Below are 16,313 nucleotides of genomic sequence, written 5' to 3' on the forward strand. Positions count from 1 at the left end.
ACTCCTCCATAAATAGCACGCTGGCTTTCCTTCAGTCTTTTGCTTTTACTAAAATAGTTGATTTTTGCAGATAAAATATTTCTGTAGAGCAATATTGTGCATGCAATATTGTTCATGGAAACGGTAGGGCAGCAGTAGACTTGCTGCCTTACAGTGCCAGGGACCCGAGTACGATCCTGACTATGGGTGCTGTCTGTGCGGAGTGTGTACGTTCTCCCTGTGACCGGGTGGGTTTTCTCCGGGTGCTCCGGTTTCCTCCCACATTCCAAAGATGTACAGGTTTGTAGATTAATTGGCTTGGTATAATTGTCAATTGTCCCTATTGTGCAGGACTGTGCTAGTGTGCGGAGATCGCTGGTCGGCATGGACCCGGGGGGCCGAAGGGCCTGCTTTTGCACTGTATCACTAAACTAAACAATATTTACAGTAAAGGAATCTTACAGGTTTGTTGGTTAATTGGCTTCTGTAAATCATAAATTGTCCCCAGTGTGTGTAGGGTAGTGCTTGTGTACTGGTTGTGCTGCTCAGCGTGGTGTCGGGAGGCTGAAGCCTGTTACCATGCTGTATCTCTAAAGTCTAAAGAATCGGTGCTAGGGCCTCACCTCTTCACAGTATATATAAATGACTTGGATGAAGGCACCAAGAGTCTGGTTGCTGAATTTTCTAATGAGACAAAGATAGGTAGAAAAGTAAGCTGTAAAGGAGGCTACAGAGAACACAGATGGAATAAGTGGCAAAGGTCTGGGAAATGGACCATGGTGTTGGAAAGTGTGAAGTTGCCCATTTTGACCGGCCAAGAGGAGTTGGCAGACTTGAGCACACATGGGTATTCAGCACTGCAATTTAATTCATATCACTTACTTTGCAGTAACATACCTCATTAAACTGGGAGATCTGAATGAAAGATTTTTTCAATCAGAATAATGACTGAAGCATGTTGCTTCTGGCTGCTAATCTAGGATCAGTGACTGACTTGTGTATCAATTTACCTGATTTATGTAAACCAAATAGACCACTGCACACACTTGTGCCTTGATCAGACATGCATGGATAATCTAAATGCAGAATGGCCAAGTATTTAGTTATGCCTGCAAAAGAAAAGTTACAAGCACTGTTCCCCGATACCCATATCTTTTGCTTAAGAAAGCCTTTTCCAATCACAGCAGCAGAATTGAGCCGAGGAGTGAGACAGGTTCCCGTTTTGTCTCCTCCCACACCCTATCCATTCATATCTGCCCTATTACATCTCGCACCACTCCATTAAGGAGACCCATTGTAAGTCACTGTGTAAATAGACGTTTATCTATCATTCAAGCTCAGTCTGAATGTACAAAATGGATAGATATGTCACAAAAGATGATTTCCCAATGGTCACAGTTCTCAATCACAATTTGTATGTGTGTAGAACCTTTAACATAATGCAATGTCACAAAGCTGAAGCATCATAAACATCAATGAGATCATTTAAAGAGATATCAAAGCAGATGAGCGAAAGTTTGATTAAAGAATTGAGTTTAGTTTATTGTCACGTTTATTGTCAAGGTACAGTGAAAAGCTTTTGTTGCGTATTAACCAGTTCGCGAAAAGACAATACATGATTACAATTGAGCCCTCCACAGTGTACAAATACATGATAAAGGGAATAACATGAATATTAAGTGCAAGGTAAAGTCTGATCAAAGATAGTCCAAGGATCTCCAATGATGTAGATAACTCGGGATTGCTCTCTAACTGTTGGTCGGATGGTTCAGTTGGTAACAGCTGGGAAGAAACTGTCCTTGAATCTGAAAGTGGCCTGGGTGCGACTTGTCCTTGATTATGCTGCTGGCCTTGCCAAGACAGCGTGAAGTGTAGATGGAGTCAATGGAAGGGAGGTTGGTTTGTGTGATGGTCCATAATTCTCTGCAATTTCTTGCCGTCTTGGATGGAGCTGTTCCCAAACCATGCTGTGATGCCTCCTGATATAATGCTTTCTGTGGCGCACCTGTAGAAGTTGGTGAGAGTTGTTGGGGACATGCGAGCTTCCTAAGCCTTCTATGGAAGTAGAGGCTGTTTATTAGTGTGCGTTTTATTGAAGAGGTGAGTTTTATTGACGATCTTAAAGAGGATTTTTAAAGGTGGAGTTACGTAGGTAATTCCAAAGTTGAGGTTCCTAGCTGCAAATCAATTTAAATTCGGGAATGAGCAAGAGGCTAGGATTGGAGAAATATAGATATTTCTGGAGGTTGGAAGAAATTAGAATACTATGGAAGGCCACAAAGGTGGGAATTTTAAAATAGAATGCTCTTACATACTAGGTATTGTTGACTTGGACATTGCACTGTATCACAGGTCCTTCGGCCCACTGAGTCTGCACCGACTAGCGTTCTCCGCACACTAACACTCTCCTACACACACTAGGGACAATTTACAATTTTACTGATGTACATCTTTGGTGTGGGAGGAAACCGGAGCTCACGGAGAAAACCCACGCAGTCACAGGGAGAGTGTACAAATTCCGTACAGACAGCACCTGAAGTCCGGATTGAACCCGGGTCTCTGGTGCTGTAAGGCAGCAACTCTACCGCTGTGCCACTATGAATGTTCCATGAAATTGTGTCACAGTCTTCAGTCGGCACTGAGGCAGACTGAAGGAAAGTTGTACAGTGGTAGGAATACAAGGGCACGTGGTATATTTCCAACCAACATCTAACCATGCGATACCTGGTTAATGAAACCATAAACATTGTTCCACTTTCCTAACCAGAAGGCCAAGTGAAATTAAAAGTTCATAAGATAAAAAATATATGCACAGAATTGTTATATACATTTAAACCTGTCTCTTTAGATTGGAGCAGATTAAGGGTAGTCAACATTTTCAATTTAAAGTTGATGCTTTTTGCCAATGGGTGGATTCAAAACACTGCGAATTGGAAATCCCAGTTTCATGTTAACTATACAATCATTCTTGTGTCAGGCTGAGGTTGAGAATGATGTGCTTGTGTGGATTCTTCCCAAACTCTTTGATGAAGGCCAGCCCTTGCAGCAGATAGTGAAACACCATTTTAGACTGAATATAACTAGTCCCATTGTTCAGAGTCTGGAATAGTTGATGTTTGAGGCACAGCAATATATCGCTTTGTACAACTTTTTAAAGTCCAAATATGCTGCCACCTACTAATGCTTGAATTTTGGAATTGGACATATTATATGGAGATTTGAACCAGCAAGTGTGGTTAATCCTGGTCACATTTGCCTGGGCAATGGAATTTTCCATCACCAGTTGTTGCAGCAGGTTTAGCTACAAAACAAGTTTTCACTGTCTCCTAACTCTTTTATGCTCATGTAATCTATTACTAATGGTGGACTATTTCCCAAATTACATTATTACATAAATTACAAATTACATTGGTTCCTTAACGAAACTGTGCTTTTTTTAGTTTAGTTTAGAGATACAGCGCGGAAACAGTCCCTTCGGCCCACTGGGTCCGCGCCGACCAGCGATCCCCGCATATTAACACTATCCTACACACACTAGGGATCATTTTTACATTTACCAAGCCAATTAACCAATTACCAAGCCTGTACGTCTTTGAGAAAACCAAAGATCTCGGAGAAAACCCATGCAGGTCACGGGGAGAATGTACAAACTCCTTACAGACAGCGCCCGTAGTCGGGATCGAACCTGGAACTCTGGCGCCTCATTCACTGTAAGGCAGCAACTCTACCGCTGCGCCACCGTGCCGCCCTTTGCGGTACCTTAAAAGAAACTTTGTAAACACAAGTCCATTCCTATTCAACCCTTGCCATAATGGTTGTAAACGGGTAAATTAATTTTGAAGTAGCTAAAGTCTAGGAGCCCTTGAATGGGTGGTAGAAGTTTAGTTTAGTATCGAGATACAGCGTGAAAACAGGTGCTTCAGCCCCACAGAGTCCATGCCAACCAGCGATCCCCGCACATTAGTGCCATCCTACACACATTAGGGAAAATTTACAAATTTACCGAGCCAATTAGCCTACAAACCTGTACGTCTTTGGAATGTGGAAGGAAACCGGAGCTCCCGGGGAAAACCCACGCAGGTCATAGGGAGAACGTACAAGCTCTACACAAACAGCACCTGCAGTCAAGTTTGAATCCTGACGTTGTAAAGCAGCAACTTTACCACTGTGCCATCTAAATAGATATATTAATTTTGAATATGTAGCTATAGTCTAGGAGCTCAGCGTTGAGTGGTAGAAGTAGGAACTGATTTTTTTAAATATAAAGGCAGAGATGGGTGTTTCCGTGCCAAGCAAGCTGTGAAATGTTACCACTGGTAGATGGGAATGGCGAGTTGAGGTCATAGCTCGATCAGCCACTATCTTTAATGAATGCAGCAGTCTCAAGCGATGGTTGCCTGACCCTAATTCATACATTTGTATCGCTTGTGGGTTTGTGATATCTTTACAAAAACCTCACTTGCAAACCAAAATAGGGAAGGTGTACAGTTTGCACTTATTTTGATGTGGTTTTCTGACCACAGCCTATCGGACTGCAAAGTTTCTTCGTTGCAATACATTCGGCTCCCAGAGTGACATAGCACCAGCTGTTGTGGTTATTTTTATCCGGGGGTGATGCTGCTGCCACTTGCTGCGCTATGTTATATAGCGAGCAGACAGGTTCAGACTTGCAACCAAATATGTGAACCCGAGGTGGAAAACAAGCCCTGGTCTTCATGGACTCTCGTGAACTCGGACTGTCACGTTGGCCTCAAAGCCATGTTTTCTCCAAGAAAACCCCTGCACACCATGTGCTGATAATCCTGGTTGATTGGACTGCAGATTACTGCTGAGGCGGTGATTTAACAAATGGCAGGGTTTTTTCCCTGTTCTTCAGGGCTGTTGTGGATGGACATGGTGTGGACTGAGCCTGAGAGAAGTAGGATGAAACCTATCCCGTGCAGTTGGCTGCTCCTTGTAATTGACTGTTAACCGCTGGAAAAACATTCCCACCAGTTAATAGTCAACACTGGCTTGAATTCAGGTAAATTCCATCTGCATTCGGTTGCCCATTTTCGCAGTAGATCTAGATCCTTTTTTAACCTTGGCAACCTTTTTCATTGTCCATTAATTATACAACCGATTTTGGTATCATCCACGCATTTATTAATCAGGCCTCCTACATTCTCATCCAAGTTGTTCATTTATATGGCAAACAACAAAGTAGCCAGCACTGAACATAGCATTCTACTAGTTACTGGCTTTCAGTCTGAAAAACAACCTCCACTACCACTTTCTGATTCCTACCGCCAAACCAATGTTCTATCCAAAGATAAACACAAAAAGCCAGAGTAACTCAGCTGGACAGGCAGCATCTCGACCTGAAACGTCGCCCATTCCTTCTCTCCAGAAATGCTGTTGTCCCGCTGAGTTACTCCAGCTTTTCAAGTCTATCTACAGTGTAAACCAGCATCTGCAGTTCCTTCCCCCACACAATGTTCTACCCAGTTGGTTAGCTGATCCTGGAACTCATGTAATCTCACCTGGGCCAACCTGTCCATGCAGGACTTCATCAAAGTCCTTATTAATGTTCACGTAGACAATATCGTCCACCCAGCTCTCTTCAATTCTCCTGGTCATCTCTTTTAAAAAAATCCAATCAAATTCTTGAGACACGATTTCCACACACAAAACCATGCTGACTATTCTCAATCTGTCCTTGCCTTTCCAAATGCAAAAAGACCCCCTTTCTCAGAAACCCCTTCAGTAACTTTGCCACTGCTGACTTACCAGCCTGTAGTTCCTGGTTTGACTTCACAGCTCTTTAAGTTGGTTTCCAGGAATTATTTATTTTAATTTTCCTATTAAAATAATGCTTTATATTAGGCTATTATAAAATTAAATAATGCAACTTGGAAGATTTTTAAACCAATATTGAACAAGAGTAGTCTATTTGGTCCTCAAGCCTACAACACTATTTAATGGTTAACATGATTAATCATGTGGTAAAACTATATTTTTCTGCTCTATCCCATATCCCTTTACCTTTAAAAAATCTCCAGAGAGCTATCTTTATATCTGCTTTAGATACAATTAATAACTGAGCCTTTACTGCCATCACGGAGGGGCAGGGGAAGTGGAAGTGGGAGAAAGTGAATTCCTAGGATTCACCATCTGAATGAAGAAACTTTTCCTCATCATAAGTGAATGCCTTTCAGACGGTGCCTTCTATTCCATGGACCCCGTTTTCCAGACCTCACATTTATAGTTGACGGTCTGTTTATCATTTTCTCTGCCTCCCTACTATTAGCATTAAATGTATCCAATTTATTGTAGTTCATATGAACATGAAATGGATAACTGCCCCATTCATTTGGTAGTCAGTTGTGTTTAGTTTAGAGATACAGTGCTCTTCGGCCACATACACTAGCACTCTCCTGCACACCAGGGACATTACCATTTTTACAAAGCCGACAAACCTGTACATCTTTGGAGTGTGGGAGGAAACAGGGGCACCCGGAGAAAACCCATGCGGTCACGAGGCGAAAGTACAAATTTCATACAGCCAGCACCCGTAGTTAGGATCGAACCCTGGTCCCTGGCGCTGTAAGGCAACAACTCTATAGCTACGCCACTGTGCCGGCCTGTGTTTAGATAGTGTTTTTTAAGATCTTTTGTGCTTCTATCTTTCTCTAGCAGAGATTAATGATCTACCTTTAGAATTGTAAGTTAGATAAGGCAAGGCTATTGCACAGTGACTACTTAATGATTTATATTCATAATTTGGTATTACGTAAATTTGGTATTATGTAAATTTAAACAAGATATGGTATTGAAAGCAAAAAATAAACTGCTGAAAAATCTCAGTATCAGTGAAGGCAAAAAGGATGTTGGTTGAGCTCCTGCATCGGATGCACTATATCAATCTGACATTACATTTCCCTTCTGCCTCCCCAAACACTGTTTCACTAACTGAGTTCTCCCAGCAGTTTATTTTGTGCTCCAGGTTCCTGCATCGGCAATATCTTGTTTCTACTTTGGTATTGAGAGGTTGAGTGATACTAAGAACACAAGAAACAGGAGAAAGAATACACCCCTTGACCTTGTTGCACTATTCCTAGGGTGCTTCTGGAGCCCCAGGGTTTTAGAAAATGTTTGCATTAAACTCAGTTTAAACCCTCAGTTTATTCCACTTCCTACATGGACCACTCATACAAAATTTGGCTGAAATCAATTATTGTCTAGGGGGTCCACGAGCCAATCAAAATTGTATCGCAAGTTTATCATTTTATGTAAAAGGCAACTAAATTTATGCAATGAGTTACTCTGAAAAATAATAGCTCCTGTATAATCATTCTGCATATTTGCCCTATTTAAGGTTGCGTTGAATCATTTCACTGTTCACATCCATAAAATTAAGCATGAGGCAGCTATTTGATAGATATTGACATAATTAAAGAATAGCTGCCTTATGTTTTATTAAATACATTGGAGCTTATATATTATAAATTGGCTCCCATTTCTATATTTGAGTCATAGAAACCTAACAAAAGATAGTGCTGGTAAAAAAAATAGATTTGAAGATCTATTTAGATGAAGATTTAGACGATCTGTCTTCATTGATTGAACAAATTGAAGATCTTGATTTTTTTAAATCAACTTCTCAGCATTTGGTGGCCATAATTGAAAGGTCCAATGTTCAGTGTCCATTTGTTTGAGCTTAGCAAGAGTAGCTGGTGCTGTTTTGCGTGCAATTGGTATGGACCTGATTTTTGCATTTTCATCTAACAGTTTTATCATCTTCTGACAAGCCTTGATCTAAGAAATCACTGGAATGTTTGCTTTTCCATAAAATGGAAGAACTTTGGCAAGAACAATTTTTGCAGCTTCAGTTCTAGTCCGGGATTCTGAGACTCCCTTCTGAAGGTGATACATCAAACAGCATAAAACTTGGTGACATGTTGGTAGACAAGAACCTGTGATTTCTGCATCTGAAGATGTAATTCCAATTCCAAGACCAAATATTTCAGCTGTTTTACGTGTCACCTTTGCAGCAGATGTAGGTGTGCTAGATCGTTCTGATGGTGGAGTTGACGGTGCTTGACTTCCAGTTGATTGTTCATCCATTTTCAGCTGTGTAAAACTTTATTTCACAATAGACAATTGAAAGCGAGAAGGGTCACAAGATACAAAAGCAGGGATGAAAATGATAAATAATCCCAATTCACTTCACCACAATATCACTAAAAATAGACTGGGGAATTTCCACACTCACGCAATTAGATATTCCCCTTGTCAAGCTTTTGGAAATGTTCTTTCCAGCACAATAAAAATAGACTTGACTTAATCTTTCACAGATTTGGAAGAGAAACCAAATATCATCAATCACCAATTTGTATGGGAAAGCACCAACTGTAAAACCACATGTGTTTCTATGAAATTCACAAAAACTTGCAAAAATATATATATGGCAGCTATTATTGTGCACATATTTAAACTCCAAAAAACCTGCCTTATGTTGTTTTGAACATATCTGAACAAAAAGGACTCACTGGAACAGCACTAATATGTACAATAAACACTAAAGGCAGCTAATATATGTTACATTCATTAATGGATCCTATTCGAATAGCTGCCGTATGCACAGAGTAGAGGACATAGCCCTCCAACTTCGGGCTACCGGTGGACCCCCTAAAAAACTTCCGATTTAATTTAAATTTCACAGAGGTTATAATGTTCACTAATGGAACATTTTATGACTAAGTAGAAGTTAATTGCTTACTATGAGGGCTCCAGAAGCACCCTAACTATTCTGTGAGATTGTGGCTAACCTCAGCGCCACTTTTCCATGGACTCTCAATATCCCTTGGTTCCCTTGTAGTTGTCTGTCAGTCTCCACTGAATATCGTCAATGGCACCTCTTCTACAGATTCACAATCCTCTGACGGCAGAAATTTCTCCTCAGTTCCTACTGAAAATAGCTATCTCTTATTCTGAAATTCATATGACCTACTTCTTGATACCTCCACAAGGGGAAAACATCCACTCAGTCTATCAGCTCAATCTTACAGTATGATCACTTCTCGTTCTTCAGAAGTCTAATGTATATGACCAACCTTCATCAACCCCTCCATCCAGGAATCAACCTGGTGAACCTTCTTTGCATTGCCTTCATTGCAGGAACAGGTTTCCTTCAAATCAAATCTGTACTCAATACTCCATGGGCAGTCTCCGCTGCATCTCCGCTGTCTCCGGTTTTGCCATAAAGGCCACTATTCCATTTGCCTTCCTAATTACTCGCTCGACCTGAATGCTCACGGTTTTTGCTTCAGGTACTTGGAACCCTTTGTAACGCAACATTTAGTAGTTAAATAGCCATCCTATCTGTTAAATAAATTACTTTTTCATTGTTCCTCCAAAGTGGAAAACCCCACATTTTGCCACATTGTACTCCACCTGCCAACTTCTTGCCCATTAACCTATCCACATCCCTTTGTGCCTTTATACTCATTCTCCTATTTTGGTGATGACAGTAAATTTTGCTTCAGTATTCTGGGTCTCTTTATCAATGTTATCAATAGAGCTCATAAATTGAGTCCTAGGCACTGATCTCTGTGGAGACTCATTAGTTACTAATTGTCATTCATGCCTTCTGCATTGTGACTCACGGATTAACGATTATCTTCATGTGTTTCTCTCCCTTACATAATCTTTTAACAGCTGCTTCCACTCGCATCATGGGTTTAAGATAGCAAAACAATATTTCGCAAAAAACGTTGGGACAATGCTTAATAATAGCGATAGACACAATGTTGGAGTAACTCAGCGGGAGGGGCAGCCTTTCTGGAGAGAAGGGATGGGGGTGATGTTTCGGTTCGAGATCCTTCTTCAGACTCGAACTTCACCCATTCCTTCTCTCCAGAGATGCTGCCGGTCCCACTGAGTTACTCCAGCATTTTGTGTCTATCTTCGGTTTAAACCAGCATCTGCAGTTCCTTCCTACATGCTTAAGTGGTTGGTTTTGAGCAATGTGGCAAAGGGGAAAAGGAGAGGTTTGTGAAGGAGTTCAAGGTTTAGGGCCTCTGCTGAATGTACAGTTACCAACGGCAGCAGAATTACATTAGAAATGTACAGAACGAAAAATAGAGATGTGCAGATATCCCGGAGAGGGATAAAGTGAAGGCTTTATCAGAAAGCAAGATTCGTAAATCTTGAGAATTTTAAAATCCAGGAGTGGCTCGAGTGGGACCCAAGGTAGCTTTACAAGCTGATGGATGAGAGGAGTTGATGAGAACTAATGCACAGGGAGGATTCAGGATGTGTTCAGGTTTATACAGAATGAGAGCCCAGCAGGAAGGGCCCCTCTCTATCTGCTGCTTGTGGTTAAGATATGAAGGAGAATGCAAGAACGCTGCAGGTTAGGATATGAGGGAAGGGTATCTGGTGAACTTCATTAACAGGATAGACTGAGGATATTTGTCCAGTCCTTGGGTTGGGGCCTGGGCTGTAAGGAAGCTGCAACTTTAGCCAGAGGCTGCTGAAACATTGCATCTCAAGTCAGGTGGTTTTGGATCAACAGTTTTGCCCATGGCAGGTGTTGGTGATATCCCAACTCCGGCCTATGCAAGCAATCAAGGATACGGCATTTAACCCTGGAGCGTTGGTGAATTTGGGATTAGAGGCAGAGCAGGGGAGTGAGATGAGTATGGAAAGGACAGGTATATCCCCAAACTCTGGAGAAAAAAAAAGGCATACAAAGGAAATTAAGTGATGAGCCAAGATGGTATATTCAGTTTAGTTTATAGATCCAGCGCGGAAACGTGCTCACAGAGTCTGTGCTGACCAGCGATCCCCGCACACTAGCACTATCCGAGGGATAATTTACAATTATGCCAAGCCACTTAGCCTACAAATCTGTACATCTTTGGAGTATGGGTGGAAACCGGAGCACCGGAGAAAACCCATATAGGTCACGGGGAGAACATGCAAGCTACGCACAGACAGCAATTGTAATCAGGATCGAACCCGGATCTCTGGTGCTGTAAGGCTACAACTCTACTACTGTGCCACCGCACCACTCTATGTGCAGAGTAAAACTCAGATGTGAATGCTGCGTTTGGGATCTAGACCGACATTGCTGGCTCTCTGAGCCAAACGGAGATTCTGCTATACTTAGTAAGTGGTGTTGGAGAGAGGCAGGTCAGCCAAGTTCCAAGTAGACCCGATGCCTCTCGGATTCCATTTTTAAGGATAGCATTTGTCAACTGATCTGCCCCTCAGAATTGAGCAAATCTTTGCAGGTACATATATATTGCCCTCCCAAAATTCAGTAGTGCCATCTGGCCTCTGTTTTAGGTGATGAGCCACAGCAGAGAATGAGGGTGCCCTGTGAAAGGGGAGGAGCTGCAGCCAATGTTTCTTTGGACTTGCAATGAGAGTGTTTATGATCTAGTTAATGTGGTTAGCCTGCAAGGCCAGAGGCTCAGTGATTGTACGATAACAGCTGATGTACAGACAGTGTCAAATTGCTAAATGATAAGAGCTCTTCAATTAAATAGCCAATCTCTAGCTTTGATCTGTTTGTCCTTGCATTCTTGGTGCCCTGCTTATTTCCATGTGGCATTCTTTCAAACAAAAAAAAGCAAGGTTGTTCCTGGTGTCTTTGCTGGACAATCTTCCATAAATTATTTGGTTATAATCATGCCCTCATTTCAATGGGACGTAGTGAATGGAAGATGAAGTGCAGTGTATAATTTTACCTACTTGATTTTGTTTTCTGTATTAGACATGTACAAGCTGGAACCATTTGCCCCGAGCATTTCCCATTCATATTTCTGTGCTTAAAGCTGTTGGTAAACTTCCTCAAGCAATACTGGCATCTCCAGAGTAATCTGTGGTCTCATAAAGGTTCTTGCAGTTTGACTGGTAGAAATGATGGAAAAGATTTCCTGTGCAATTCCACTATTTTAAGTTCACTGCTAATTGTGGGTGCTGATATAATCAGTGGTATCAGTCGAGGTTGGCACAGTGGTGCATATGGTGGAGCTGCTGCCTCACAGCGACAGAGGTCTGGGATCATAGGTGCTGATATTACCTGTGGTGTCAATTAAATTTATCTGCTGCCAAAAATCCAAACTATTTCCTGTTTATTCTGAAGCAAATGTCAGAGAAAACATTTGATTCTGTAGAAGGGAAGTAGAAGAATCACCTCTTGATTTAAAACTAGCGCTTTTGTTCTCTACTTAGAAATCAGAAGGTGCTGTTGAGGTGGTTTGCCTTTTCTTAAATATTCTAGCAACTGCATGACCAGTAAAAATAGAGTAAGCATCAATGATGTTGGATCTGATTTGGTTCAAGCTATAAATTGTCACACACCAAGCTTCCTGTACAGTGGGAAGCCATATAAGAAAATAACTGCAGATGTTGGTACAAATCGATTTATTCACAAAATGCTGGAGTAACTCAGCAGGTCAGGCAGCATCTCGGGAGAGAAGGAATGGGGTGACGTTTCGAGACCCTTCTTCAGACTGATGTCAGGGGGGCGGGACAAAGGAAGGATATAGGTGGAGACAGGAAGATAGAGGGCGATCTGGGAAGGAGGAGGGGAAGGGAGGGACAGAGGAGCTATCTGAAGTTGGAGAAGTCGACGTTCATACCACCGGGCTGCAAACTGCCCAGGCGAAATATGAGGTGCTGCTCCTCCAATTTCCGGCGGGCCTCACTATGGCACTGGAGGAGGCCCATGACAGAAAGGTCAGACTGGGAATGGGAGGGGGAGTTAAAGTGCTCAGCCACCGGGAGATCAGTTTTGTTAATGCGGACCGAGCGCAGTGGGAAGCCATGGCAGATGGGTTTCTTCCCTTGACATTTATGAGTAAATTTAGCCACCGTCTAGACATCTTTAGGTTAACAAAAACTTTGGACACTGCCATCAGTAATTCAAAGGATCATGTGTAAGAAGGAACTGCAGATGCTGGTTTGCACCGAAGATGGACACAAAATGCTGGAGTAACTCAGTGGGTCAGGCAGCATCTCTGGAGAAAGGGAATAGGTGATGTTTCGGGTCAAGACCTTCTGCATCTCCTCCGGGATTCCTCGTGCTCTCCAGCTCTATGGAGTCTGATGAATGTCTCGACCTGAAACGTCACCTATTCCTTCTCTCCAGAGATGCTACCTGTCCTGCTGAGTTACTCCAGCACTTTGAGTCTCTCTTCAAAGGATCATGTTCTGCCAAGAGTTTCCAACCCAGAGACTAGTTGCTGGCCAATAATGCATCGCCTACCGTCGATCTGATTTGCAAAGGTTAGTATTCCCATGGGCTGCATTTTGAGTCAGCATTATTCCCAGCTAGATTGCAATTGAGTAGGTGATTTCCATGCATGAAACCTGGGGAGCCCACTGCTGTGTGGGACTGAACTTGATTTTATGATTGCATTTATGCTGCTCTTATTGGGAAAAGTTGTAGATCTGAACACATTCTATTTCCACTGGAGCGGAGAAAGATTTTTTTAAGGCATTCAGTAGGGATAGTTAGACAATGATTTATTTACTGTACAAATTGAATGTGCTCTTTGATGTATCTGAAATGTTATTGCTTTGAATTGAAAACCAGCTGAAGTGTTGTAAGCAGAGACCATTATAGATAATGAAAAGCACGACAGACCTCGAATTATCTGTCACAAGAAACATTTCACATATGAGACCAAAAAAGTGCGACTGTTTATGTAGAAACAAGGAACTGCAGATGCTGGTTTACAAAAAAAAATTCTAGCAACTGCTGGAGCAATTTAGCGGGTCAAGCAGAATCTCGGGAGAAAAGGAATGTGACATTTCGGGTCAAGACCCTTCTTCAGACTGAGAGTCAAGGAGGAGGGAAACTAGAGGTATGAAAAGGTACAGAACAAATCAGAGCTGAATCAATTTCATACCACTCGTTTCCCTCTCCCCTGATTATCAGTCTGAAGAAGGGTCTTGACCCAAAACATCACTTTTTCCTTTTATCCAGACCTGTTACCTGATCCGCTGAGTTACTCCAGCATCTTGCGTCTATCTTCATTCAGATTGAAATTTAGCTTTCCTTTACTGTTAGCAGGTATCCAGCCCCAGACTGGCATTGATGGCCTCTTGAGCTTGGAGTTGGGCGTTAAATTATGTCACAAAGTGTACAATATGTACTTTTTTTCTTCTGACAATTATTGATTTGCTCTGAAAACCAAGAGAGGATAGAGATAGTGGGAATTTAATTGCCACGACTTTTGCACTGGTGGGGAAGGTGGAAAAAAACACTAAATACATACAAGATTAAAAAGTGAGTGGAAACCTTGTTATCTGGTTGTTTGTTACAAAGAGCAACCTAAACTGAAGAGGGATTGCACAATGAGCGTGCACTAATCACATAAAATCCAATATAAGTGTCAGTTGAGTTCCCTGGAAAATGTTACATTGCAAATAAAATGGCCTCAAATTCCATTACCTAATGATCTTATGTTGGGCGCTGGACAACAACTTGTTACTCTGTTATCAGCTGACACCTGGGTTTTATAGCCTGTCCTTTTCCAGGCCCGTGATCATCATCATCATCATATATATATACAGCCGGAAACAGGCCTTTTCGGCCCTCCAAGTCCGTGCCGCCCAGTGATCCCCGTACATTAACACTATCCTACACCCACTAGGGACAATTTTTTACATTTACCCAGCCAATTAACCTACATACCTGTACGTCTTTGGAGTGTGGGAGGAAACCGAAGATCTCGGAGAAAACCCACGCAGGTCACGGGGAGAACGTACAAACTCCTTACAGTGCAGCACCCGTAGTCAGGATCGAACCTGAGTCTCCGGCGCTGCATTCGCTGTAAAGCAGCAACTCTACCGCTGCGCTACCGTGCCGCTACCGTACCGTGCCGCTACCGTACCGTGAAGAATCAGCTTCTCCTAAATATTATGCTGCAGCTCAGCGGTGCTCTTGGGCTTGCCAGCACCCCAAGCTTCCACAACACAAGGCTTCTTTCGAAGACTGGCCAGAAGGGCACCCTCTGGTCCTTGATGTGAGAGTCCGAGGGGGGTCCCTTTTGGGCTGTCTCGTGATTGTAAAGTGAACAGTTGTATTTTGAATAGAAATTCTGCGCTGTACATATAGCTTGTTGTCTGATGTTTTTTCTTCCCATTTAGGCTGTTCATTACTATCTCTCATTTATCCCTCATTTGTCTCGCCCACCTCGATCCTCCATAAATAAACACATGGGTTTTCATCAAGAACACCAGCAGCACCCCCTTTTGTGCCAGGGTATTGCATTGGCTGGGCTTGGCAGAAAAGCAGGTCTTGTCACTTTGTGTTTGGTTTAGGGGTTTAAACCTAAACTTTTGGTTCTGAGAGCAAGACTGAAGACTGTTCTGATGGGCCATGCTCTTTCTGAACAGCCGGTGTTCCCTCTCTTATCACCAAACTTTGCTCTTTACTGATCCCGACCCATCCCACATTCTAAAGGGGAAAAGATCAATTTTTAACGTATGAATGCCCTGACCTTTAACTAACTTAAATTGAATACAGAAAAGGATAATTCCTCTCACATTTTCTTGTGACAAAGGAGGACATTCAGCCTATCCGGCCTCTGCTGGCTCTAGAGGCAATCCTATGTCTCATTCCTCAATCTACTTTCTTTCACATGCTCACTTGATTCCCCTCTGCTATTTAGCTGTTTAGAGCTAATTGACAGTAGCCAATTAACTGATCAGTATGTCTTTAGGGTGCTGAAGGGAACCAGAACAGCCAGAGGAAATCCATGCCGTCATAGAGAAAATGTGCAGACTCCACTCAAGCACACCCAAAATGAGCACCAAACATTGTTTGTGGGAGCTGTGTAATAGCAGCACTAACTGCTGCACATTATACCGACTTTACTTGGGGGAAAGAGTGTAAATGCGACAGTAACATTCTGTTTTTAGCAGTCCAGGCATTTGTCTGAAGTGTTATGGGTAGGCATACTGATGTGCATGGAATGGAGGGATATGGATCACTTGCAGGCAGAGGAGAATAGTTTAACTTGGCACAGACATTGTGGGCCGAAGAGTCTGTTTCTGTGCTGTACTGTTCTACATTCTATATATTCCACAAGACCTCAAAATTGCAGACAGCCACAATATTACAGAGAATTTAGGAGAAACAACGGGATTTGTGGTCGGGCTGCACCTTTTGAGAAATCATCAAGCTGAAATGTTGACTGTACCCCTCTCCAGTGCTCCTGAGTTTTTTCTTTCTAGGTCTTTTGTGTTTATTAATTATTGCATTGCTTGGAACGAAAATGCATTGATGTTTGAAGCAGAAATGTTTGTAAAGTTGTGGAAAAAATCAATGG

The 16,313-nt window shown here is 42.3% G+C and overlaps 1 protein-coding gene across 2 annotated transcripts in view; it reads left to right on the plus strand.

The window, feature by feature from the left end:
* stom (stomatin) overlaps positions 1 to 16,313 on the plus strand; it is a 49,444-nt gene that overhangs the window by 19,472 nt on the left and 13,659 nt on the right. The window lies entirely within an intron of this gene.

Source organism: Rhinoraja longicauda, chromosome 31 (assembly GCF_053455715.1).
Source record: "Rhinoraja longicauda isolate Sanriku21f chromosome 31, sRhiLon1.1, whole genome shotgun sequence".
NCBI classification, from domain to species: Eukaryota; Metazoa; Chordata; class Chondrichthyes; order Rajiformes; family Arhynchobatidae; genus Rhinoraja; species Rhinoraja longicauda.